Here is a 27,124-nt window from a genome sequence, read left to right as displayed (position 1 = left end):
TACTAATGTTACGATAAGAAAAACTACAATTTTGTCTTTCATTGTACTAGTAATCGGCATCCATATACGGTAAGACTCTAAAAATGAGGAAAGTTGGCATAATACGATATAAATTTTAAAGAAATAAAATAATCGGCTTTATGAGATTGTCGGCATTCAGCGACCTCTAGTACTTAAATTTGAAAAAGTTGGCATAGTACGATAAGTTAAATGAAATTTTGTAAAAAGTCTGCATGCAGAGATCTCTAAGTACTAAATTTTGAGAAAGTTGGCATAGTGTGATAGTTTGTATCAAATTTTATATTAGTAGACATTTTGCAGAAAGTCGGCATTCAGCTACTAGATCATAGAGACAATTCGTATATGGTCCAATTCGTTTTTTTGTTAATTTGGTCTGATTCGAGTTATTTTTTTAGGACTAAACTTTCATTAGGACGCTTTTCAACGTCCTTAATTAATTTATTATTATTATGTATTATTTTAAACCCATTGAGTATGAATGGTCTGGAGACGAAATAGGCAGACGTTCCCCTCTGGCGGGGTGGTAGGCCAGAAAGGCCCACCGATTTATAAAAACTAGTTGCAGTCTCAATTTTCACTAGACTCAATCTAGTTGGCAAAGCGTTCGTTTCATAGAAAATGATTTGTTTACATACTAAAATGACAGCTTCAATTCATAGAATATCCGGATTCCGGATTTGATCACAGATTTGGTCATGGTTTATTGTTATTAACTGTTTCCTAGCAACCAATGTCAAAAAAATGCAATAGTGATGTACCGGTATGTAGATATGTATTAATCGACAAAAAAGGTCATAGTTGGGAAGCGTCCGTAGTCGAATTGGCTTCAGTAATCGTAACTGATCACTGAGGTTAAGCAACAACTGACACGGTCAGCCATTGGTAGGTACAGCATGAGTTACCGATTTCAAATGGTTCTTTTCTGGACGCTTTCGTGCTTCGGACGGGAAGTTAAGCCGTGGGTCCCGGTTGCTGCTTCAGGCAGCAATCGTTAAGCCTAGTCAGAGGCGGCTTGAAAGCATCTGACCGTCAGGTTGCCCACTTACTCGACAACTTCAGTGCATTGTACTCATTCAAAAACGGTGATACGGCTCGCGACCTATCACGTGAGTATAAATGTACAGCGAAAAGCGGGTGACTTCGTTTATTAATTATTCCTTATTAAATTTAACTATACCTAATTAATTTGAAATTAGTATTTCTAACCCATGTTCTCGAATTCATCGATAACACTTATCGATAATTCTTACATCCATTGGCAAGAAAAATGAAGATTGAAATTAGTATTTCTAACCCATGTTCTCGAATTCATCGATAACACTTATCGATAATTCTTACATCCATTGGCAAGAAAAATGAAGACACTGTGTTCATTATTAAATGTCACTTCACGTAACCCTTATTGCTGGGAATTAAAACTCATAATGATATGTCCCATGAGACATAATCATGGTAAATGGTAAATTCCCCCCGCAAAAATTGCCAGACTTTTTTGTATCAAGAAAGATCGCTATGACGCTTCCCGAGGGTGGTACACCCGAGTCCGCGTTGTTCTATGTTTAAACCTATGAAATACTGCCAATTTTCTTTTTATGTATTCACCTACCTGTCACATTTAAGTTAAAAAGGGAAAAAACACGTCAGGGCCCTATGCTCTCCTGCTTTTTCTACTGTCGGCTGCTTAGCTTGTTTTATCTGTTGTTCAGTTGTTCAAATCAATAGTGTAAGGCAAGTGGCGGTCGTAAATGCGATTAGAAGCGACGCCTCGCTGCGCGCACGGCAAATGCAATTATAGAGAAACCAACTTGTGTATCCCATTGACAAAGAATTACTTAAACTAATTTAAATTACGTAAGCTGTCAAAAAATAGTCACAAAATATCAACAGATGTTTTATTTGAAACGCTGCATGCCTTACGGCAAAATTGGGAACTAACCTAGCCTATCATACTATCTCATAATATTTAGTTCTATGAGTGCAGCCAAAAAGGAAATAATAACTACTTACTACGTTGAAAACAGTGCGTGGCGCGGACTGTATATCTTGTTGTATTTTAACATAGCCATTGTAAGACAGCTCTCGTTCATTTGTTATTTGTTAAGTTTCTCTCTTTACATTATAAATAAAACACATAAGGCATACTTTACTTTTGAAATCAATAAATAAACATCTCGTAAAAAGTCCATTAGTGTTACTTTTGAGATACCAATACGGAATGCATAATCTCTTTCATTATTTACTCTTTAAAGCTGCCACGTATCCAGTGAACCGACCGTGAATGGAAAGGCTTATCTGGAAATCGGTAAATATGTTTAAAATATCCGATAAATAAATATGGAGGCGACGGCGGCGGCGGCGTCTGCCATCCATCTAGCGATGACGTCACGAGAGTGATGAATTGTTGTTACAGCTGAACACAAAAGAGTAGAGATTAATGTTTTTGGAACTAAACAGATTTAAACCTGGCAATAAAAAAAAACTTGTGATTTGTGGTCTGTTTCTATGGTTTGAATGTCAAACTCGCCCTGTTCCTGTATAAACAAATCGAATTTTGCTTAATTTTGGAGTTTTGTGGATTGTTGAGTTTGTTCACGAAGTGAAAATGAATAAAACCATTCGCAGCGAAGCTAGACAGATGATTTACAGCGTTTACCTACGATGTTTGGCGGAGAATGAGGCTGGAGAAGTATTAGTCAATATATACGATGTTTATGAAAGAGCAGCGTTTTATACTGGTGAGTAGGTACTTAATTTCTAACCATTAACATACATTGCTTATATTTCTTGTAAAAAAGTACTATTTTGATGTAATAGAATGCCTTTCAATGTGTATTTGTTATTCTTATAGAGGTTAGAAAATACTAGTGTCAAACGTTACATGACATCAGGGTCTGGATGCTAATGTTGTCAAAACATCAGGTCTAGATACTTTTTTACTAACCCCCGACTCAAAAAGGGTATCGATAAGTTTTACAGCTGTAGGTGTCTATGTGTGTCGGTCTCTCCGTGTAGAGTACCTATTGTAAAAATATGTGTAAGAATATGTAATGCCGAGTTGCAGCAAGGGACTTTAAGCTAATGTGGACATTAAATCTATGTCTGTCTCTTTCTGTCCGTATACTGTCAAAGCAAGGCAACAATACATTTAATGCCGACATTAACTTAAAGATCCTTTCTGCAACTCAGTGTAAGAGTCGGTATAAATTCTCCAGACATAATAATTTGCAAGTCACTGCTTTTCTGACCAATTAAATAATTTGTTGCAGGAAAATCGGTAAACACAGTTTTAGAAGAATTGCCGGGGCACATTTGAACTTTTTCCTGAGCAAGAAAAAACTGTAATAAAATATCGATGTGTGATACTATCACTTTTCTCCTATAGTAATTACATAATGGGATAACCAACACATGTTTCAGTGCAAAAAAAACATTATGAAATACACAATGAAATAAAAGTTACAGTTGATTTGATTTAATGAAATTCATTCAAGACTGCCCCCCTCTCCCCTACTAATTTCTTCTCTTAACATAAACCTCCCCAAAAAGTCGCATTTTATAATTAGTAAATATTTGAAACATTTCTCGTTTTGATTTTTTCTGCTAAAGTATCGTGATACTTTTGTCCGTTTTCTATACTATAATAGTGTGGCCACTTTCTTAGATTGCAACGCCCTCAATTATTCTCTACTCTTTTATGTTCCATTGTACTTTTATTTGTCCGTGACTTTGATAAACAAAAGGTGAGACAGCTAATAATTTAAGACGTAGTAGTCTAGGTGGAAGTAGAGAAAGCTTTTTTTGGTACATTTAAGGTAAGCGTCCACTTTTCGGCATCGTACGCAACGGACAAATTTTTTTTTTACCTTTTATGCCAAGTAAAAAAAAATGCAGTAAGTATACATAGAAAGTTTGTAGTTACTTTTTACTAAGGGAAGGAACTCAGTAGATATTTTTTTCAGGAATTTCCAAACCTCGTAGATCAGAAGTTGACCCAAACCTACCTATTGAAAAGAAAATTAATCAAAAAGCTTCACACATTTGAGATGAGTGTAGTGTATAACATATTTGTCTACTTCTTATATAGACCGGATATTGCATTTACAAGTTGTTCATTGAATAAAAAAGCGTTTTTCTTTCAAGGAGATTGCCGTGTTATAGGCATGTTTACGGAGCATTTACATCATCGGCATTTTTTGGATTCCGTAAACCTAAGATAAGTATGTATATAAAAAAATGTTGTGACCATTCATACTGAGCAGATTTTTGAGTCAATTGAGAGCCTAACTACCTGTGAATGTACCTAACTAGCTTTGTATTGGTCACAGGTGTACATTATGATTTGTATATGCATATATTTTTTTATGAAGACGAGAAACAATTTATATGGTGTTGCTTGCTGTCCAGCAACGATTCTTTTACGATAGTGATTCTAGTTCTAGTTCGATAGACTTACGAAATTGTAAGCAATTTGACCAAATAAAAACAGTTTTTCATTTTTTACACAGAAAGTTTATTCTCGAATGTGAGTTGTATCGCGTAGGAATTAAAGCTGTACCATGGATAATACGCTTCGCACGAAAGGAACCTATTCCCGAGTCCTGAGTGACGTTTGCTGGGTAGTCAGCGACTGACGCTATTCCGAGTCTGACTTACTAATCCTTTCACTATGAAGACAAATCTTAGACTTGCTCTAGTGTCTCGAGTTTGTCACCAACACGCTAGTAAGAAGAATTTTGCTGCAGAACCACGCACCAGCTTTATGTACATAAATATAGGTGTAATAATAATATAGGTACTACGGAGCACACATATACATATAAGTATTATATAAGACGCTTCCCTTTTTATCTTGATTGGCGCTTGATAAAATCCATTTTCCGTTCGAGACCCAGTAATAAGATTATTACATTCACTTCATCAATAAAATGAAAACTCAAGTGAAACGCAAAGTGCTTTGAGAAATTATAAACACGCGAGCAATGAAAAAGTTCCACCTTCCATTGCCGTTCCATATGTCACATATGTGTCATTGAAACTGTACCATTGCTCACGACTGTATTATAATGACGTTTTTTTTTAATACTAAGGGCCTGTTCCACAATGTCTGGGTAGTGGCTACTTGTCGGGTAAAATACATGCTGTCACTCTCTGTTATTATTTTTTTGACAGTGACAGCATCAACTTTACCCGACAGGTAGCCACTACCCAGACATTGTGGAACAGGCCCTTATACTCGCAATTCTAGAAGAATAAGTATTTATTAGGAGTACTTCTTATTTTTCAAGAATAATTGCACTCTCAATTGTTTTAAAAAATATTATCTCAAAGGCATCTTTATCAGTGGAGGTAAAAATTATACTGTATTGCTTAAACAGGTCGATGTGCTTGGTGGGTGGGACGTGCGTATATGAATTTCTCTACGTAGATAAACTATAGTTGTCATATAATTTAACCGTGTTAAATAGTCTATATATAATAGTCTATATATAATAGACCGGTGGGCCGGCCCAGGTACCGCTGGAGTGACGCGGTGGAGGCGGACCTGCGCGAGCTACAAGTCGTTGACTGGCGGGAGACTGCACTGGACCGTCAGAAGTGGCGATCTCTTGTATCGGAGGCCAAGACTCACTTTGGGTCGCTGAGCCAGCGGAGTAAGTAAGTAAGTAAATAGTCTATAAAACTGGGCTTAATCTTTCTGGGGTAAAACTAAATGTTTAGGTACCTATCCATGCTACAAAAATAGACCTACGAAAGTTCAGATAGGCACTAGAAGGTATATTTTATCCAGCAACAGCCAACAAACAATGTCGTTGACTTGGAAGGGATTCGCACTGAAGATTACATTTACGGCTTCCAATCGATCGCCCTCATACAAACTCCAGCGAATAGCATCGATAAACGCTAAACTTATACCAGCACTCTCTGCAATAACAACCTTACGATCCAAATAGTAAAGGCTAGTTCCAGAAAAGGCATGTGTAAGGATTTTCCTTTCGCCTAGTTCTGTAAAAATGAATTAGATCAAGCCTTACTCTGATAACAGCCGTATACTTTGTGCTTCAATATTATTTTTGGTGTAATGTTATTGTTACATATTTTTATGGTTCTGAAATTATGTCACTATTGCCCCGAAAACGTTTTGTAAAAGGTTTACCGAGTGTGGCGACTCACACACTTTTAAATTAGGTAGGACGTTCATAATAAGGTATATTTTATAATAAGTTACAAATTCACCGCTGGGATTTCTCCACATTCACTTCATTATATACTTTCCCCTGCAGCTGTTTGTTAATGTAATTTTAGTGCAGTGATAGGTTTTCACGGCATTAAAATTAGAATTTCTTTGTTTAAAAATATGACTCCGGTATTTTCTTCATAAATATATCATTTTTACTGGAAAAAATTATAGTTTAACAATTAATTTTGGTGCCTTCAGAATCGACATAATTGCATTATTTATTAACGTTATGCATATGTCGCAGGCAACTGGTTTAATCTGCTGTTTGATTGAACCACTAGCCCGTTCATTGGATGGCGCTGTTCAGTTGTATGACTAGGCCGAACGTTGATTGTACAAGCGTCACAAAACGTCCAACTAGTTAGCTGACTTAAAATCAGTCAGGTGGTGAATAAAACAAATATGGCGTCTAACAGCTAACAGCTGACACAAAAAGCACCTATATTGTTAGTTTTTTGCAAATAAATTAGCTTTAAAGTGCGTTATTTGTGTTAAAATAGTGTGACAACATGGATTTACCTATTATTAAGCCGCGGGCGGATAGTTTCAAAGAAAAAAGTGGCGAAACTGGATAATTATGAACAACAATATGAAGGTACGTTTATTGTTATTGTTTAGTTAATTTGTGAGATAAGAGCTTTGTAACATATAGTCTTTTTGTTGACTCTTGTCTGGTGATTTTCACCCTAACCAGACATTACAAAGTTGCTATACTATATCCCATTCAACGACTTCGCTGAATGACGTTCAGTCAAGACGTCGAACGTTACAATCAACGACTTGACGAGTTGTCCTTTAGTCATACAACTGAATAGCGCCATCCAATGAACGGGCTAGTGGTTCAATCAAACAGAAGATTAAACCAGTTGCCTGCGACACATACACTAGGGATGTGAAGAGCCGGATTCATGGGAAGTACGAGTATAGGTATTATAGGTTTTGAGAATGAGATAAATTATGTTGACAGTATTGTTATATTTACAAAAATCAAACATAATCGTTCTGAATAAACCGGCCTTTCATGTGATTGTGGGTTTAGAATTTTGATACTTAACACCTTACCACATTTCCGTCTAATTCTTTTTTTATGGTGGTTAGATAAAGTGGGGGAACTCTATAACACTTTCAACGTCACGGACTAATATCGGTACAGCAACGGAATTTCCGTAAAAACATCGTCATATTCAGAAGACTAACCAGCCACGCGCCACGTCCCTACTATTTTCGTGCCGGTACCACGTTATACTTCAATATGCACAGTTGAACCACCAGTAGCTATACAATGTATACATTGGTGTACACGGCACACTTGCTATGAAAGCCCGATTGCCGTGCACCAACATATGATGCAATGAATTGTTTATGACTTAATGGCCGCGACTGCATGCAGCCTATCTGGGTTACAAATTTAATTTAATCACGCAGACTCATATTGAAATGGCTCCCATTAAGTTAATAACTGGGCGGTTTGTTTTAAAATATAATGTCGCGGCAATCAAATTAATCAGCCATTTGTTGCCATTTCTTCCGCAGTCACGCAGTTAAACTTTTTTGTAAAAAGTCTTCAAGTTGTACCCTGCAACAATAACTGCAAGTGATATATCGATTTCTTCATTCTTTACTTTAAACGGGGAGTCGTAACAATTGTGTTAAAAAGGTGATGGTAGTTAGTGATAATTCCATGGATAATACGCTTCGCACGAAAGGACCCTACCCGAGTCCTGAGTGACGTTTGCTGGGTAGTCAGCGACTGACGCTGTTCTGAGTCTGTCTTACTAATCCTTTCACTATGGAGACAAACCTTAAACTCACTTTATTGTCACGTGTTTGTCACCGACACGCTAGTAAGAAGAATTTAGCTGCAGAACCACGCACCTTTATATAAATATAGGTATAATATTTGTATAGGTACTACGGAACACACGCATATAAGTAGTATATAAGACGCTTCCCTTTTTATCTTGATTGGCGCTTGATAAAATCCATTTTCCGTTCGGGACCCAGTAATAAGATTATTACATTCACTTCATCAATAAAATGAAAACTCAAGTGAAACGCAAAGTGCTTTGAGAAATTATAAACTCGGGAGCAATGAAAAAGTTCCACCTTCCATTGCCGTTCCATATGTCATTGAAACTGTACCATTGCTCACGACTGTATTATAATGAAGTTTTTTTTAATACTTATACTCGCAATTCTAATTCTCAAGAAGAATAAGTATTTATTAGGAGTACTTCTTATTTTTCAAGAATAATTGCACTCTCAATTGTTTTAAAAAATATTATCTCAAAGGCATCTTTATCAGTTGAGGTAAAAATTATACTGTACTGCTTAAGCAGGTCGATGTGCTTGGTGGGTGGGACGTGCGTATATGAATTTCTCTACGTAGATAAACTATAGTTGTCATATTATTTAACCGTGTTAAATCCTAACTAATATTATAAATGCGAAATTAACTGTGTCTGTCTGTCTGTCTGTCTGTCTGTCTGTTACTCTTTCACGCCAAAACTACTGAACGGATTTGAATGAAATTTGGTATACATACGGTCTAGACCCTGGGAAAGAACACAGGCTACTTTTTATCCCGGAATTCCCACGGGAAAACTTTTTAAGGCGAAGCGAAGCGCGCGGGGACAGCTAGTACTCTATAAAACTGGGCTTAATCTTTCTGGGGTAAAACTAAATGTTTAGGTACCTATCCATGCTACAAAAATAGACCTACGAAAGTTCAGATAGGCACTAGAAGGTATATTTTATCCAGCAACAGCCAACAAACAATGTCGTTGACTTGGAAGGGATTCGCACTGAAGATTACATTTACGGCTTCCAACCGATCGCCCTCATACAAACTCCAGCGAATAGCATCGATAAACGCTAAACTTATACCAGCACTCTCTGCAATAACAACCTTACGATCCAAATAGTAAAGGCTAGTTCCAGAAAAGGCATGTGTAAGGATTTTCCTTTCGCCTAGTTCTGTAAAAATGAATTAGATCAAGCCCTACTCTGATAACAGCCGTATACTTTGTGCTTCTATATTATTTTTGGTGTAATGTTATTGTTACATATTTTTATGGTTCTGAAATTATGTCACTATTGCCCCGAAAACGTTTTGTAAAAGGTTTACCGAGTGTGGCGACTCACACACTTTTAAATTAGGTAGGACGTTCATAATAAGTTATATTTTATAATAAGTTACAAATTCACCGCTGGGATTTCTCCACATTCACTTCATTATATACTTTCCCCTGCAGCTGTTTGTTTATGTTATTTTAGTGCAGTGATAGGTTAAATTAGAATTTCTTTGTTTAAAATATGACCCCGGTATTTTCTTCATAAATATATCATTTTTACTGGAAAAAAATATAGTTTAAGAATTAATTTTGGTGCCTTCAGAATCGACATAATTGCATTATTTATTAACGTTATGCATACACTAGGGATGTGAAGAGCCGGATTCATGGAAAGTACGAGTATAGGTATTATATATAATATATATATTATATATGAAAATCCTACATCGCGCATTCGAAGTTTCTCACCTACTCTGCAATATATAGAAATCCCCAACGCTAACCGTTGTGCAGCTGCCCGCCAGGCCACACCACCCGGCCTGGTCGGAGGATCCTCCCTTTGCATGGGGATGCTCCAACACCTCCAGCATCTCCATACTGGTGACCCCGTGAAGAACATCAGCGCAGCCTTCTGAAGACCCGCAGAGCAGCCTCCACGCCATCTTCCATCGACTTTCTCTCCTCACCTCAACAGCCGTGCAGCAGAACTCTCAGCAAGCAGCCCCTGGAGCCAACCAGCCAGCATCCGGTCTCAAAGGGCATCATGACCACCAGCATGCAGCGAACGCGCAGGCCTGGTCACACCCTCGACCCACACCAGCAACTTGGCACAGCACCACTGCACTTCGGCCGGTCAGCAAGCAGAGCCATCCTCTCCTGGTCGACGCAGCACTCTGCCACCATACTCCACTGCAGGCTCATCCCGACTCACCGTGGACATCGCCACTGCAGCATCACCCCAACTCACTGGGGACTCCTCACCGCACTCACAGTCCCGACTCACTGCGGACTACGCGGCACTGGCTGGCAATCAAGACTCTCGGCTGCACTGAAGACTATCGCCCTCCGGTCTCGGTGGGGGAGTGATGTGGCGGACTCCTAGCCACTAGCTCAGACGAAGATCAACAGATGGCGCTCGGAACGCAATACAGAGAAGATGTATGGGAACTACGCAAATTACTATGAAAATCCTACATCGCGCATTCGAAGTTTCTCACCTACTCTGCAATATATAGAAATCCCCAACGCTAACCGTTGGGCAGCTGCCCGCCAGGCCACACCACCCGGCCTGGTCGGAGGATCCTCCCTTTGCATGGGGATGCTCCAACACCTCCAGCATCTCCATATTGTTATATTTACAGAATCGACATAATTGCATTATTTATTAACGTTATGCATATACTAGGGATGTGAAGAGCCGGATTCATGGAAAGTACGAGTATAGGTATTATAGGTTTTGAGAATGAGATAAATTATGTTGACAGTATTGTTATATTTACAAAAATCAAACATAATCGTTCTGAATAAACCGGCCTTTCATGTGATTGTGGGTTTAGAATTTAGATACTTAACACCTTAACACATTTCCGTCTAATTCTTTTTTTATGGTGGTTAGATAAAGTGGGGGAACTCTATAACACTTTCAACGTCACGGACTAATATCGGTACAGCAACGGAATTTCCGTAAAAACATCGTCATATTCAGAAGACTAACCAGCCACGCGCCACGTCCCTACTATTTTCGTGCCGGTACCACGTTATACTTCAATATGCACAGTTGAACCACCAGTAGCTATACAATGTATACATCGGTATACACGGCACACTTGCTATGAAAGCCCGATTGCCGTGCACCAACATATGATGCAATGAATTGTTTATGACTTAATGGCCGCGACTGCATGCAGCCTATCTGGGTTACAAATTTAATTTAATCACGCAGACTCATATTGAAATGGCTCCCATTAAGTTAATAACTGGGCGGTTTGTTTTAAAATATAATGTCGCGGCAATCAAATTAATCAGCCATTTGTTGCCATTTCTTCCGCAGTCACGCAGTTAAACTTTTTTGTAAAAAGTCTTCAAATTGTACCCTGCAACAATTAGGCCTAGGTCTCCTATTTACTCCGTAGGTCGCGTCAAGTGTCACCGCCGTAGGCCGCGTCACAATGCTCATTATGTCTACGCGCCAACGTCGGCGTGTGAGGGAGACCGCATCAGTACATTTCTATAGTGAGCATCGTGACGCGGCCTACGGCGTGACGCTAGACGCGACCCGCGGCGCAAATAGGAGACCCAGGCCTTACTGCAAGTGATATATCGAATTCTTCGTTCTTTACTTTAAACGGGGAGTCGTAACAATTGTGTTAAAAAGGTGATGGTAGTTAGTGATAGGTAGGTTATGGTTAAAGTTAATGTTTCAAAATCAAGAACCATTCAGTAAAATACGTTTTAAAAACATGTGAAATTATTATAGAGACATACACATACATTATTATATATATATATATATATATAATAATCTTCAACTATGTATCATTATGACTCGATTTAAATGTTTTAGGTGCCTAAAAACCTCCTGAAAATGTGGTTGACATCGTAATTCTCCCCGTGACGTAGCCGGGTTAATATCACTAATACGTTCCGTTATCAGCAAATGAGTTGCTGATGAGTCGCTGATATGTGCTCATGTTTATTATATTCGACACGCGTAACTTCAATTAAGAACAATTAGGGATGGGCTGTGGGGAATCGCTGGAATTAATATATTAGTTGGTATTGGTCGGGGATTTGTAGATATCGTATTAAAAATCTTGGCAATCCTTCGCAAATTTTTTATGTTTTTATGTTATGTTAGTATGTTTCTTTCACAGAAAAACGGAGGAAATTCACTTTTGAAGGTGAAGTGGAGCTCGGAGACAATAGCTATTTTACTAATTAAAGTAGCAGACATTGGTCGTACTTTGTATGTATTAGGCATATGTACTAATACAGTTGATCACACTCATCTAAACAGCCGTATATTTAATTATACCCACATAAAATCAGTAAAGAGTAATTTTGTAATTTATTTCCAGCAATTTCAATCCAAGTCGGCACTGCCTATGTAGCACGGTAGGTAGGTACTATAGAATGTGTAGAAACGAAATATCTCATGGCAATCATACAGTCTATTGCCTAATAAAAGTGTACAGCAACGCGGCACATCCCTCGAGGCAATACAAGAACATATTGTGTGCGAGAGCTAACGAGACAAAGATAATAAGTAATTTGATTTCCACGACGTTCGTGCAAGAACCTCGAGTAATCACTTTTGTTAATGTTCTTAACAACGTTGAGAGCGATACGGCATCCTCCTCGTAAGGTAACGCTATTTAATACGAACTAGATGGAGTGGGACGCCCTCCTGTCCGCTGGACTGACGACCTTAGGCCGGTAGTGGTAGGATGAGAAAGGCCGAGGACCGAGTGTTGTGGCACTCCTTGGGAGAGGCCTATGTCCTGCAGTGGATGATTATTGGCTGATGATGATGGTGATGATGAGATGGAGTGTCAGTGCGAATGAAACGTCTCGACAAATGAAACCCCACTTCTACTACTGAGCTCTTATTTTGAATAAGTTCGTAGAAGATTTGTAACTATTCATCGCTATAATGCTTGTCATTAGGTTGAACTAACGATTAGACAGTAAACAAAATGCGGATAGTTTTTTGCTTTGTTTTTGTATGTGACACACCATCTTGTTCGTATATTGTTTATCTAAGTCGTAAGGTAATCGTTTTATAAGTTAGGCACCGACTTTCTTGTGTGCAGTGCTGACAATACTGTGGTAGAGTCCGCGCCACCACTGTACGTCTAGTACAGGTTTTGCAATTTTTGAAAACTATAAAAGTTTACGTTTTCTTCTGACATCTGCATACATTATCTGTCAGAAGTTGCATCATAGTTTCCGCTATAGGCGCCATTTTGTATGCGAGAAAACGTAAACTTATAAACTTATAAACTTATTGGCTGGTAGAAAATGCTCTTAGCATTAAGCCCACCTTTTGTACATTTATTTTATATTTGTGCAATAAAGAATTAAATAAATAAATAAATATAGTTTCCGACAATCTAAAAAACCTATACTAGATGTCCGATTTTCCGTTGTCCTCGTAAATACCACGATTTTGAACCATCATTTAAAACTCTCTTTATATCGTACCTCAAATCCTCCTAAATTAAATAATGGACGACTACTCATCAAAAGTCGAACAAAGTAAGGCGATTGGCGCTCGGTATTTGAATGCCCTCGGAATTCCCCGCGGAGTATTTTTTTATTATTTTAGGCCAGACATCGTTAAAATAAGTTAATGAATCGTGAATACCATTTACTTGCATCGCATCGAGTGTGAAATATGATTTTATTTCTCGCTTTAAATAACGCTAGAAGCTTTTATTAACTTGCAAAGTCTGTGTATAACTTAGCTTCTTTGCAAAGGTACATTGCAACTTTTATTTAAACTATTTCCCTTAACTCAATATAATTTAAAAAAAAATGTTTAGTGCTTTGTTTTGTACTGTAATTAGTTGGACATACGTAATATATTGAATAAAAACTACTTTATTAGATATATCAACTGACAGAGTGAGAGTGCAAATTCAAATACAGTACGGTACTATAGTATCGATGTTTGTATTAAAATCTTCTATGAATAAATTGTATATTCCGCTACTCAACTTGACAAACTTTCGTGGCAGCCACGGCGGCAAAGCCTTTGTTTTACCAGAAATTAATTTTCCAAATTGAATTTAATCGAATTCGCTAGAGTTTCCAATTTTAATGTTGTAAGAGTTCCAAATTAAAACTTTTTATTGACTCTCATTCTAAGAAGATAATTTTGGATGTTTCATTTTAAATTATTTTATTAAATTAATTTTCCTCAGATGAATACTTTCTTTTCATTATTTAGGTAAGTGTTAACAATTAAACACATAATTAGAGAGTCACAGGCCTATCGGGCCGTTGCGCTGCGCTGGTTCGCTGACCGTAGACCCCAGTGGCTGGATGTGGAAGGCCGAGGAGAGAGTGTTCTTCCGCTCATTGGAAGAACTCTATTTCATTGGCTAGTTTCCTCAATATAACAATTCTTAGGTACGTATAGTGCCTAGTTCTACATTTATTTATTTTTTTTAAATATTAATACCCCACTCGAAGACGCACTGAATTAATAATTCTTTCATTTGGACGCATTTCTTACAAATTTGTTATTTAATACATTGGATGTGTAGCCTCATAAGAGGAACCTGAAGTTTCAATAACACTTAGTAATTTCAGGATTGATAGCCAACGAAGTGAATAACCAATTTCAAAGGATGCTTCACTGAAAAGCGTTAATTGACTTACCTTACCTTGTGTACGAAAAAGAAAACTTTTTTACAGACAAAATTGTATCAAAAGTTAATTTAATTTAGAAAGACACATCTGGTCTTGGGGATTTTTGATGAGAAGTTTAGATGAATATCTACTTAAGAATATTGTGTATTCATTTGAGTGTTTATAGCGAAGAAAGTTCAAGTTTTAATTTAAGATCCATACAACCATCACCATAACATGTATTCACTTGTAAAAATATAACTTCAGGAATTAGTCAACGATTTCATTTGTGCTTTCTAAAGTTTGGTTTTGACAAGGTACAAAAGTGGATACTAATTTATGAAGTCGACTGTATGTTTAATAAATTGGTTTCTTCAGTTAAGGTGCCATTTGGCCGTGAACGACATGAGATTGCGGCAGGCCATGTTTCGAAACGTCACTGGTTTCTATGTATATAATATTTACATGGACTTTACGTCCACCGCTAGCCAGATGAATTCCATAGAAATACATAGATAGTAGACAACATCACTGCTGTAGCCGTATCACGAATAACTTTTAACACTTGTCGGTGGACTCTTTAGATTATTCGATAGGGAGTTCACCGGGATTAGTATGCGGGACGCCCTCCTGCCCGCTGGACTGACAACCTTAGGCGGGTGGCGGGTAGTGCTTGGATGAGGAAGGCCGAGGACCGAGTGTTGTGGCGCTCCTTGGGAGAGGCCTATGTCCAGCAGTGGATGATTATTAGCTGATAATGAGTACTTATACGCTTTATTATTCATTTATTTTTTCGCGATACCGCTACAGCAGTGACCTTGTCTGCTGTAACTGCGACCTCATGACGTCCCCGCCAATTGGCACCTTTACACCGCACTATGTGAAGCGCGTGCGTTCAGAAGGCAATTTGAAAGTCATTAATAATATTCTGCGTCACGCCGCGACGAGCGCTCACGTCGCCGCCGCGGCCATCGATCGCCTTATTAGCCTTAATTCCTAGTCGAGGGTTGAGGTTCTAACTGTACAGGGTGTTGCGAATGCTACGAGATAGTAAGGTACAAAAAAACTGTATTGGTGTATTAAAATTGGTTAGTTATTGAAAGGTGGACTAGGCATTGTTCTTTTTATTTTTATTAAGATTATTTTAATTAACTGCCAGTTTCACAACTCTTTACCGACGACCGGTCATCGGTAGATAGAGTTATTGAAACTGGCAGTAAGAGTATTTTAATATTACTAAGATATTCGTGTTCTTAACTCTGTAGTAACAAAAAGCGTTCCGAGCGATTGATTCGTTTAGTAGGTACGTCAAACTTACAACATCCATCTTTTAAGAAGGAGGCGCTAATAAGAAATTTAGGGTCATGTAAGATGTGGCACTGAGAATGATACGTGTAATATAAATTTATTTTTGCTCGTGTAAACTGTTTTGCGTATAAAGCGAATAATAAATAACATTTTGCGGCTGACTCACACTTGAGAGTAATAAAATATTACATTCTCTTTTGAAATGTGACACTCGATTTGCTTGTGATGTTGTTTTCGCCAAAATGGTAACAATTCTTTTTTTTTTCTTTGCTTCTTGGAACGTAATATTGTAATGTAACTGCCAATCTTATCTGGTTTGGTGAAAATGCTATCGGGTTATAAGAAGATAATATCCTTGAAAGTTTCAGGTATGGGTCTTTCAGTCCTAAACTGATATTCGGAGATAAATTGTCACATAAATCTCAGATATCTTACACTTAAACTCAAAAGAAAAGAACAAACCTTCCTAATTGGCTTTAAGCCAAGATCATTTTCAACCCCTACCAGTAAATGGGTGTTCTTCTTATAGAGTCGGTGACAAATACTCGAGCTGGTCTAGGGTTTGTCGCCGTGTTGGATGGGTTAGCCAGTCGGAATAAGTCAGTCGCTGACATTCACAGGATGCTCTGAACTTACTTATACAAAGTACACGATACATCATTCGGAGAGGCTCCTTTCGTGCATTTCAATACGATTACATTATGGAATTGATAAAAGTGGGTAAATTACCTATTAGATTATATTTTATGCAGTAGAAAACATTTATTTAACGTAAATAACTACAAAATTATTATTAATAACTTTAATTACTAAAAAAATATTAAATTAGTCGGTAAGCAGTTATTCCAATTTCACTTTAGTCATTTTGATTTCTAGGCAGCGTCATCAAAAAGTAACTAACTCAAAATACCTTAATCTAGATTTCATTGCACACACGCAGTGTCGGCGTCCTGACAAACAGAGTTTCCCCGCCACTTCATAACTAACAAGTTAAAACTGCAACTCTGCTTCGGGGATACGACGTAAATTTTCATGTCACAGTTTTTATTCAGTTAACGCGTGCCACGTTTCAGATACCGACCATATAAGCTGAAAGACAATGCATTTATAAGCTAACTTTAGTCTGAAATCTAAGGCCCGGGTCTCCTATTTACTCCGTAGGTCGCGTCAAGTGTCACCGCCGTAGGCCGCGTCAAAATACTCACTACGTCTACGCGCCAACGTCGGCGTGTGAGGGAGACCGCATCAGTACATTTCTATAGTGAGCATCGTGACGCGGCCTACGGCGTGACGCTGGACGCGACCTACGGCGTAAATAGGAGACCCGGGCCTAACTTATTCAAATATTGTTCTCGAAATATACTGGTAAGGGTAACCCGTTTTTGAAGGGTTAATAAGAAAGACTGAAACTTACGGTGATTAGATATTAAATTCCCTAATTGTTTATAAAGAAGTATTGTTTACAAAAGTTAATGTATTGGTGGTCTAATGGGTGGATTTCAACAAGTCCTAAAAAATCTTCATTTCCGTGGACTTTTTTATCTTAAGGTTTTTTATATTAGAAAAACGCTTTTATTAAAGTTTTTGTTAATGTTAGTGTTCTTACTAAATGGGTAGCAGATAACTTAAAAACTTAACGAGATACGGATGATTAAAAATTTCGTGCCACGGCGATGAAACAAAGGCCCACGGCAATGAAACAAGCGTCCACGGCAATGAAACAAAGGCCCACGGCAATGAAACAAACTTTCACGGCAATGAAAGAACTGTATACAATGGAAATGAAAGAATCAATCCACTGTAATTTTTAAAAAAGACTGTGAGGGAAACGCAAACTTAGACAGGCATGTATGGCAGAAATATTTGGATAGATATTGGAACGAAAGAAAGAACGACAGTATGTATAAAAAAATAATAATATAGTATGGAATTCTCTAAGTAGCATTGTGGGGTCCGTATTGCGACGTATAAAACAAAATGTTTCATTTCACACTAATAACGTTCACAACATATAATAAACCTTACCTATAACATCTATATTTTTATAAGGTATAATACCCAATATGTATACCTACTGTTCATTTTATGTAAAATTCATAAAATATACTATAATATGACATGTATTCTCTGTGCTGAATTACACAACACCGGCAAAACACCTAGCACCAAAATATAAACATAGGTGCACATGTTGGTCAGCTAAGCGTCTCCCTACATAGCGCCAATAATTATAACGCAGTCAAAACTCCTTGCACCAAAACCTAAACATAGAGCGTCTCCCCATGTAGCCCCGCTTCGCTTTTGCTGAACATGTGCACTTAACCGCTCCTCCCTGCTTTTCTCGTCATCGCACCTATCTTTAGGTTGTGGTGCTAGAGGTTTTGATGGTGTTGTGTAATTTAACACACATTATGTGATATGATAGAATATTTTATGAACTTTATGCTAAATCATAGTATATTTTAATTGGTATAATAATATGAAATGTACATGTTGTCATCATCAGCCTATAATCATCCAATGGACACTGGACATAGGCCTCTCCCAAGGAGCGCCACAACACTCGGTCCTCGGTCTTCCGAATCCAGCCACTACCGGCTACCTGCCTATACTTGCATATTTTGACAGCTATGTTGGTAACCTTAGTCCTCTGACGTATAACTTCTTTTCTGATACCATCCATTAGAAAAACCCCAAGCATAGCTCTCTCCATAGCACGCTGAGTGACTTTAAATCGGTGGACCAGTCCCACCATCAGTATCCAGGTCTCTGCACCGGGTTCCTCTCATCTCGCCTAATCTTTATTATCCTAAACTCATTTCGCATAACTCGTAAGGTCTAAACTTTTTTAGTAGAATCATCACTTTGCCAAGACTTATGTGGCATAAGACTCGTTTCGTCTAAAACTCTTTTGGCACAAACTTGAAACATCTACTTAAGTCTCGTTTGCTCAAATTGTTCGTATTGGTATAATCTTGTTTCTCCTAATATTATCTTAATAAATACTATATTCAGTATGTTTTAAATGTACAAATTGTGGTATTTTTCTCCTACATCCCGAAAATCACAATATTGAATGATCAAAATATCGAAAGTGAATGACCATTATAATTATTACAATCGCCATTAAACCCCATGGGATCGAAACCTAAAGGTAGGTGCGACGACGAGCAAAGCCAGGAGGAGCATGTTAGGTGCACATGTTCGTCGAAAGCAAAGCGGAGCGCAGCGAAGAGGAGCGGAGCGTTACCCATATAGCGGAAAATTAAATACCTAATGCACGGCACCAGTTTGCGCTATATAGGGAGACGCTTCGTCAAAGTTAAAGCCAAATGAATATTAGTAGTTTTTATAAGCTATGCCATAGTATTGTTAGGCTATTTGAGATTTGCCCATACCGTTATTAGGCTAAATAAGATTATGCGAAATAACTTTTTACTAAACGAGATTTATGCCATACAATTTTCGGCGAAACGAGACTTTGACCAAACGTTACTATGCAATACGAGATTAGGCAAATAAATCTTAGGCCAAAAAACCGGCCAAGTGCGAGTCGGGCTCGCGCACAAAGGGTTCCGTAGCAGCAAAATTACAGTTAAATCAACCTATCTCAAAAACTATAAGAGATACTTTGATCAAACCAAAAATCGTTGAAAGAGTTAATTAGCATGCATCACCTCTATTTTTTTTAGAATTTTATACCCCGTAGTTATAAAAATAGAGGGGGGGGGACATACTTTTTACGACTTTGAGAGCTGATATCTCAAAAACCGTTCAGTTTAAGAAAAATGTTTTTTAGAAAACTTTATATCATTTTAAAAGACCTTTCCATTGATACCCCACACGGGTATGTACATCGAAAAAAAAAATTTCATCCCTCAGTTACATGTATGGGGGGCCCCACCCCCAATTCTTTTTTTTACTATTTAGTGTCATATTTTTGTAGCGGTTCATACAACACATATTCCCATCAAATTTCATGACTGTAGTACTTATAGTTTCCGAGTAAATCGGCTGTGACAGACGGACAGACGGACAGACGGACAGACGGACATGACGAAACTATAAGGGTTCCGTTTTTGCCATTTTGGCTACGGAACCCTAAAAAGGTAGAACCCTCTGCACCATATGTCATAACTGGCAGGGCGCAATGGTTGAAGACTGTTGGATGCGCCTTTCAGCCACCTTGTCGAAGTTGCTTCTGCCTAGCCGAATAGTCTGCTTCAGGTAGTCATATTATTGCACAACTTCGATAGTTGTCTCACGAAAGATCACCGGCTCCGGTTTTATGTGAACATTCTACATGACCTTTGTCTTGCCCAAGTGCATACGGAGGCCTACACGTTGCAAGCAGCATTAAGGCCACTTAGCATCCAGATGAGTTCCTGCAGAGATGTATGTTCTATTATATTCTATTCTACTATCCGTGGGAGGTGTAAATACCTGCACCTGGCTCTCTCGTATGGGACCTTTGTGCAATGTGCATATCCCCAAGGTCTAAGCTGCTGCCTTTCTAAGCTTGGACCATTTCCCACCACGCTGGTCCACAGCGAGTTGGTGGGTTCACAATCTAGATAAATCTATAGGTAGATATGCAGGGTTCTTCACGATGTTTTCCTTCACCGTAAGAGCGATGGTATACATTGTATTTAAAATCAAAGGAACACATTGGTACATGTCAGCGCCGGAATTCGCACCCGCATTATTGGAGTGGGAAGCGGGCGTTTACCCGACTGAGCTACCACCGGTCTTATTTATACATAACGTTCATTATTATTATGTTGTGATTGTTATTATTAATGTAATATTATATATTTCGTTTTTATACATCGCGATACGCACCCGTTTTAACGCACTGCAAAAAGAGGTAATTTGACTAGTTCTGTAGGTAATGTCAGTGATCGGTATTACCTGTATTACAGGTAAAAGATATGTTACTTTGCCTAGTCATACATACCACGGCGATGAAAACATAAGTCACGGAAATGAATAACCTGGCCACGGAAATGAATAACCTAACCACGGCAATGAATACAAATTATTTTACAAGACATGGCAATGAAATTTTTTTCATTGCCGTGGTATTTTTTTCATTGCCATAGCAAATATTGGCCACGGAAGCCACGGAAATGAAAGCATGGCGATGAAAATCAAGGCATTAAATATAAATAACTAAAAAAGTATTAACTATTCGAAGAAATAAACACTTTATAAGGTAAATATTTTCAAAAAGCTTTCTTTTGAATGCTTACTCTAGAAGACAAACTAAATTTTATAGAAGTTATATCTATCCACGGCAATGAAAGAAAAAATGTCCAGTCCCCAAAATTTTTACTGATTTTCACTATAGCGCAAAAACGCGGGCACCGATGTACCTCCTTCCACGTCGAGCAGTTAGGCAACACTTGTAAGAAACGATTAGCGCACTGAGGGGGGCACCCAAGTTCATAGGTAAAACAATAGCCTTGATCATGTTTAGGACACGGCGATGAACAGAAGTTCTGGGACACATGAATTTTCACTTACCGTTCGTTATATTCTTTATCTATTTCAATAAATGTATTCCGTGACAATACTTTAACTATTAATGTATCAAATGAAACTAAGTTTAACTATCAATACTCAATATTTTTTCATCAATGAAGAATAATACAAAACGTGGTAACGTGGGGACAGACACGGCAATGAAAGATTCGGGGGTTTAATATTTTTTTTAAAAATATCCATTAATCCTATTAATAAAATATTTAGTGCTACACATAGATAACTATTTCACTTAACCGGAAAAAAATATTAGAAAATTATAACTTGGTTTTTTAGTACCGATTTCATTGATGCCACGCAATTTTTGGCCGCGGGAAATTCACCCTAATACAATATTACTATGATTATTCAAAGAGTTATTCTATAAAAGGGGCTTACTCATAATATTATAAGTAAATAAAACATACAATTGCCAAATGTATACCTCTGCCAATACGCTGTCTATAGAGCGTGGTCTGTGTATCCAGTTATCTCGCAACATCATACATTCAGAGTCCAATGCATCAACAGATGACACACTAACATACATACGAAGACATGACAATGTATATGTGTATTTGTGTGTGTGTGTGTGTGTGTGTGTGTGTGGTGTATCCGTTAAGCCTACACTTCTCGAAGACTATTGTTCGCAACTTTTACTGATAACTTGGCACAGTCCTGGTTTTGAAAAGATACCCGGAATAATATTATACAGGGTGTTGCGAAAATTGCATTGTTATTCGAAAAGAGGTCACATTCTTGATTCTGTAATTTTTGTACCTTCTGAAGAGTTTTTGTACAGTTAACATATCAGTGACCACTTCCAAGTGCAACAGGGAATTTCAAAATGAAAAGCGAGCGACCCAAAAAACCTTAAAGTTAGCTAATAATGCCATCATTTTTTATTAACTAACTTTAAGGTCGGGTCAATGTGTGACTGACATACATGTAGGTAAGTAATTAGTTATCAATAAAAAAGCGTACCTACCTTATCTTCAAGCCGTGATTTTATTTTACACCATACAGAGGGGGGGGGGGGCATCGCGAATTAATTTTGAAAACTAAAATTGTATGCCTTTAACTATGAAATTTTTGAATTTGGTACTTCTTTTATCTCCACATTTCTTTTTTAAGAACGAGCAGTTCCCAACTACTATTTTGATTTCGTTACTAACAGAAGTGTCCATATCTTTCCAATTCAATTTGCTGTGGCACCGTCTTGTCGGTAACATTTTAAGCACAGACCACACCGCCAGCTAAGCGAGCTAGCTAGCTAGCTACTTTTTTACATACTTTGGTTCACATCGTAAAGTATCGAATAACCTCAAGCGGTGTGGCTTGAACTTTAGGCAGTTGTTGTCGATGAACGAATAGCGGGTCAAGCTAGACCTACAGCTACCTTACCACAACTTAACATTACTGTGGGGTTACCACCATGAGCTGCGTCGCTAGCCTGTCAAACATCTGTCAGATCCACACAAGTTACGCTAAATTTGATAAGCGACGCGACGCAGCTAAACGATTGTTTATTGTTAATGCTCGATGATGGTAACCCCTCAGGAAGGAGTTGACGCGCAGCGGTAAGCTAGAGTGTTCTCTCACAGAAGGACAGTAAGCGATCAGCTATTTATAATATACTAGCTGTTCCCGCGCGCTTCGCTTCGCCTTAAAAAGTTTTCCCGTGGGAATTCCGGGATAAAAAGTAGCCTATGTTCTTTCCCAGGGTCTAGACCGTATGTATACCAAATTTCATTCAAATCCGTTCAGTAGTTTTGGCGTGAAAGAGTAACAGACAGACAGACAGACACAGTTACTTTCGCATTTATAATATTAGTTAGGATTAGTTAGGATTATGTACGTAATCTATTGTACGTTTGTCGAGCGAGTAAATAGCCCACAGTAACTCGTTAACTCGCAGCGAGTGCGACAACCGCCTTAGTCAATAACTAGTGCCCGCGCGCGGCGCCGCCTGTCCGCCTGTAATTGGCAGGTAAGTGAGCTACGATGCACTTTCAAACTCTAACGACACCTTAATGGCTTGCGAGTATTTTCACACTTTTTCCTTCAAACTAAATTACACTTCAAGCGTTTCTTCGTTGAAGTCTTCAGCAAGTTGTTTTTTTTTTTTTATAGAGTGCAATTTTATTTATTATCTGGTCCCTTTTCACCCTCAAATGTGAGATTGGGATAAAACAAGGGGTATGTTCGTGTTCCAATATAATATATCTTTATAAATTGATGGTAATAATTTGAATCATTGATTATAAGGCGGCCCCTAGACGATCAATTATATTGTGCGATATTGAAAATTGAGCAATATAATTCGATAATTCATCGTGTAGGGTTAATATTAAAGATTGTGCAAATGTCATTTGGATTCAAAACGCAATTCAATCTTATTGCACAATATTATTGTAGGTCTAGGATTTGCCTAAGTTTATAGGTTCTGTTCTGTAGTAATTCGCTCAGTATTTGGCGTTTTCTTAAACTTTAAAACTTAATATGATGCATCTAACAAATGTAGGTATGACATGATATTAAATTCATCCATGATATATATACCTACATACATATTTACTTATGCAGAAATCATTTGTTATGTAAGTATTTAATTAAAACTTGAGCACTTAAGCTGTCTCACCACAGCAGCAGTTTGATTGTATTGCCAACAATAGAATACTCAGCACTATTTGCTTAATCGCCGTCTATTATATTCGGTAGACAGTGCCGAAACGGCAGTAAGACGGATTATCAGCCAACTATCGCCGATTTTCCCGCTAACTTAAGCTTAATGCCTAATACTAAATGTACAATTGCACATAATACGAGCTTCTAAGCTACAATAATGTCAGTAGCATAGGTATTATATTATGTATGTGACGTCATGAATACGTAAGTTCATCTAGAGAGACCAATAGCGAAAATTTATAAGCCATCATAAATAAGTTATCATTTTAATACCAATTATACCGATTATATAGACATACTTACTAATAATTTTTACTCGGATAGGGGTTAAACATTTCTGTGTTATAAAATACGTAACCTTATTTTTTCCTTTCTCTTATAAAATATTCTAATTTTGTGGACGAAAATTTAAAAAAGCATTTTTAGACTCTTCTCACAAGATTTGAGTTATTCATAGCGCAGTCGGGATGTGACAGTCATTCTACTAATATTATAATATTTCTACCATTCTACCGATTTACATACCATATTAGGAATCGCATTTTTTTTTGTTAAAAGTATCTTTCTAGACACATGGGGGAAATAAAATGGCGTTAATTGAAGTTATAACTATACAATAAAGTATCTATGTAATAAAGGTAATGAATTATAAACATTAGATTTTTTTTTTATTTATATAATTATTTTCGTTTTTATTCTAGACTGTTCAAGTAATACCTACAAGCTCCAAGCATTCTAGAATTTTACATAAGAGTAGTTTTCAGTTAAATCATAGCGATTTCAGACATTTGCTTCCTAAAGCCTATTGAATAGCAGAATCTTAGCCAACCGGCATACAGTCAGACAATGCATAGTCTTACGAGCCTCTATTGTGAAACGAAGCGCAATTGCGGACGATACCATTCCGATGTTTGAAGATATATTGTTAACTGACCTATGCAAATTGAGCCGCCCCTGGTTCACGCCACTGTTTGTGTTTGATCTGCTCCGTTCAATGTACAATTTGACTCTAGAATAGCACCTTGAAGACTAGAATCGTACCAACCGATTACACTGTGTTGTGGACTAGTGGACGATGAAACATGAGGTATTTAGACACACCTCTGTTGTAGAAACAACGAGCAGCACAATTTTAAACCAATATGTTAACCTTTTTACGAAGGCGGTTAAAAATACTTAACACGTTTGGTATTATTTACTACAGGTGGATTGACTAAGCTTCACACTCACAACCCAACAATACTTTCACATATTTAGCACCGTTCTTTATTAACAAGTTATGCAGTCAAACTGTATGCTACATAACTATGTAAAACTTAAAACATACGTAACATACGTAAATTTTCGTCAATATTATAAAATACAATAGAGTGGGTTGTTATTTTTTAATCCGTAATTTAAAACGAAAAATGTAATTAGAACGAACGTTTTTAAAAAGTTCACTTCATCGGACTCTGAAAACAGCTTCGTTAACTTTTTAATTTTTCACATCGTGAACAATTTAATTAGAACCCTCTGGTATTGCGATCAATCTTCGGCGATCAAGAAAAAAATACAATTCAAACTATGCTAAAGAAATTTTCTTTATAGATTATTATTACTGAGTTTAGATAGGTAAATGGGTGCCAACTTATAGCCGAGATGTTTCATAAATACGTACTAGGGGTGCACAAAAGGAGCCAATAACATAACCAACGTTAAAACCCCCGACATTCAACATTAAGGGCCTGTTTCACAATGTCTGGTTAGTGGCTACCTGTAAGATAAAACACATGCTGTCACTGTCAAAAAAATAATAACAGAGAGTGACAGCATGTATTTTATCTCACAGGTAGCCACTAACCAGACATTGTGAAACAGGGCCTTAAAGTCGCATAACTTTTGAACTGATTTTCAAGTAAGCAATGTACGCTAACGAATAATCTTATTACATGATCTTGACAGAATACTAGGTATTTGAAAAACTTTCTACAGACTTTCACCAAATATTTAAACGTAGTTAAATCTATTGTGGTCTTGCTCTGACAAATCAAGCAAGCAATATCAAAGCAAGCGAAAGTTTGGTTCAATTCACTATGAAATGGACCATAATTTCATAATACTAAAAATAATTGAACCCTTTCCTAATGGCTATTTGATATCTTTACCCTGAAAATACCGTTATTATTAAATTACACTGAATAATTTGATTGGTTGCCGTATTTCCCGCTATTATTGCAATTTTTCCATAAATACTTTATTATATCATGTAGGAACTTTAACGAAAACACATTGTGAGTTTTATGTGAATTAACTCAAATAATCTGAAACACGGTTACATTTTACACATCATAATCACTGGTACTTGGCACCTGCTAGAAAATCACTTCGCATGATGGTGACAAAGCACACCCCAAAAAAAACCTTAAAACGACACCGCGAAGAAATTCCACACGCGTGAAAAAACGACAACCATTACTTACAAAACCTCTTGACTCCCACAAAAAGTTACAACATCACACTTTTGCGTTACTGTCGCTACTCACCTCCGTTTATGACGTCGCATAAGTAGGTTACCGGCGCCGCACAGCCTTACAAAGTCACTGGTCCATCGGAACTACACACTTAAGAATGTTACACACTAAGTTATAACTACATTTTACTGCAAACTGCACATAAAACTAGTTAGAGTTGACACTACGAAGTTCGTAGCTCGTAGCGCTACGTACGTAGCAAGCGGTTGCTACGGCGCTACGACCGTCTCCGCGTAGCGTTCGCGTACTACTGAATGGGAACCACAGTTTTCCATTAGAAGCTCTTTCAATTTGCGTTTTCTTTGAGCTGTGACTAAGTAAAGGGGAGTGTCAATATGTGAATAGTTGTGTTTCGCGCTAATGCGATTTTACCTTTGAGCCGTGTATCCGTGAATACTAATGTC

At 37.6% G+C, this 27,124-nt stretch overlaps 1 protein-coding gene across 2 annotated transcripts in view; it reads right to left on the bottom strand.

Moving 5' to 3' along the window:
* Positions 1 to 26,967, bottom strand: part of LOC105389987 (suppressor of lurcher protein 1) — a 312,632-nt gene extending 285,665 nt beyond the window's left edge. For both annotated transcript variants that reach the window (XM_038119808.2, XM_038119809.2), the window contains exon 1: positions 26,733 to 26,967. The gene's annotated coding sequence lies outside the window, so the exon portion shown is untranslated. The remainder of the gene's footprint in view (positions 1 to 26,732) is intronic.
* Between the last annotated feature and the right edge of the window lie 157 nt (positions 26,968 to 27,124).

This window comes from Plutella xylostella, chromosome 6 (genome assembly GCF_932276165.1).
Source record: "Plutella xylostella chromosome 6, ilPluXylo3.1, whole genome shotgun sequence".
In the NCBI taxonomy this organism is placed as follows: Eukaryota; Metazoa; Arthropoda; class Insecta; order Lepidoptera; family Plutellidae; genus Plutella; species Plutella xylostella.
This window is presented reverse-complemented; position numbering and strand designations above follow the sequence as displayed.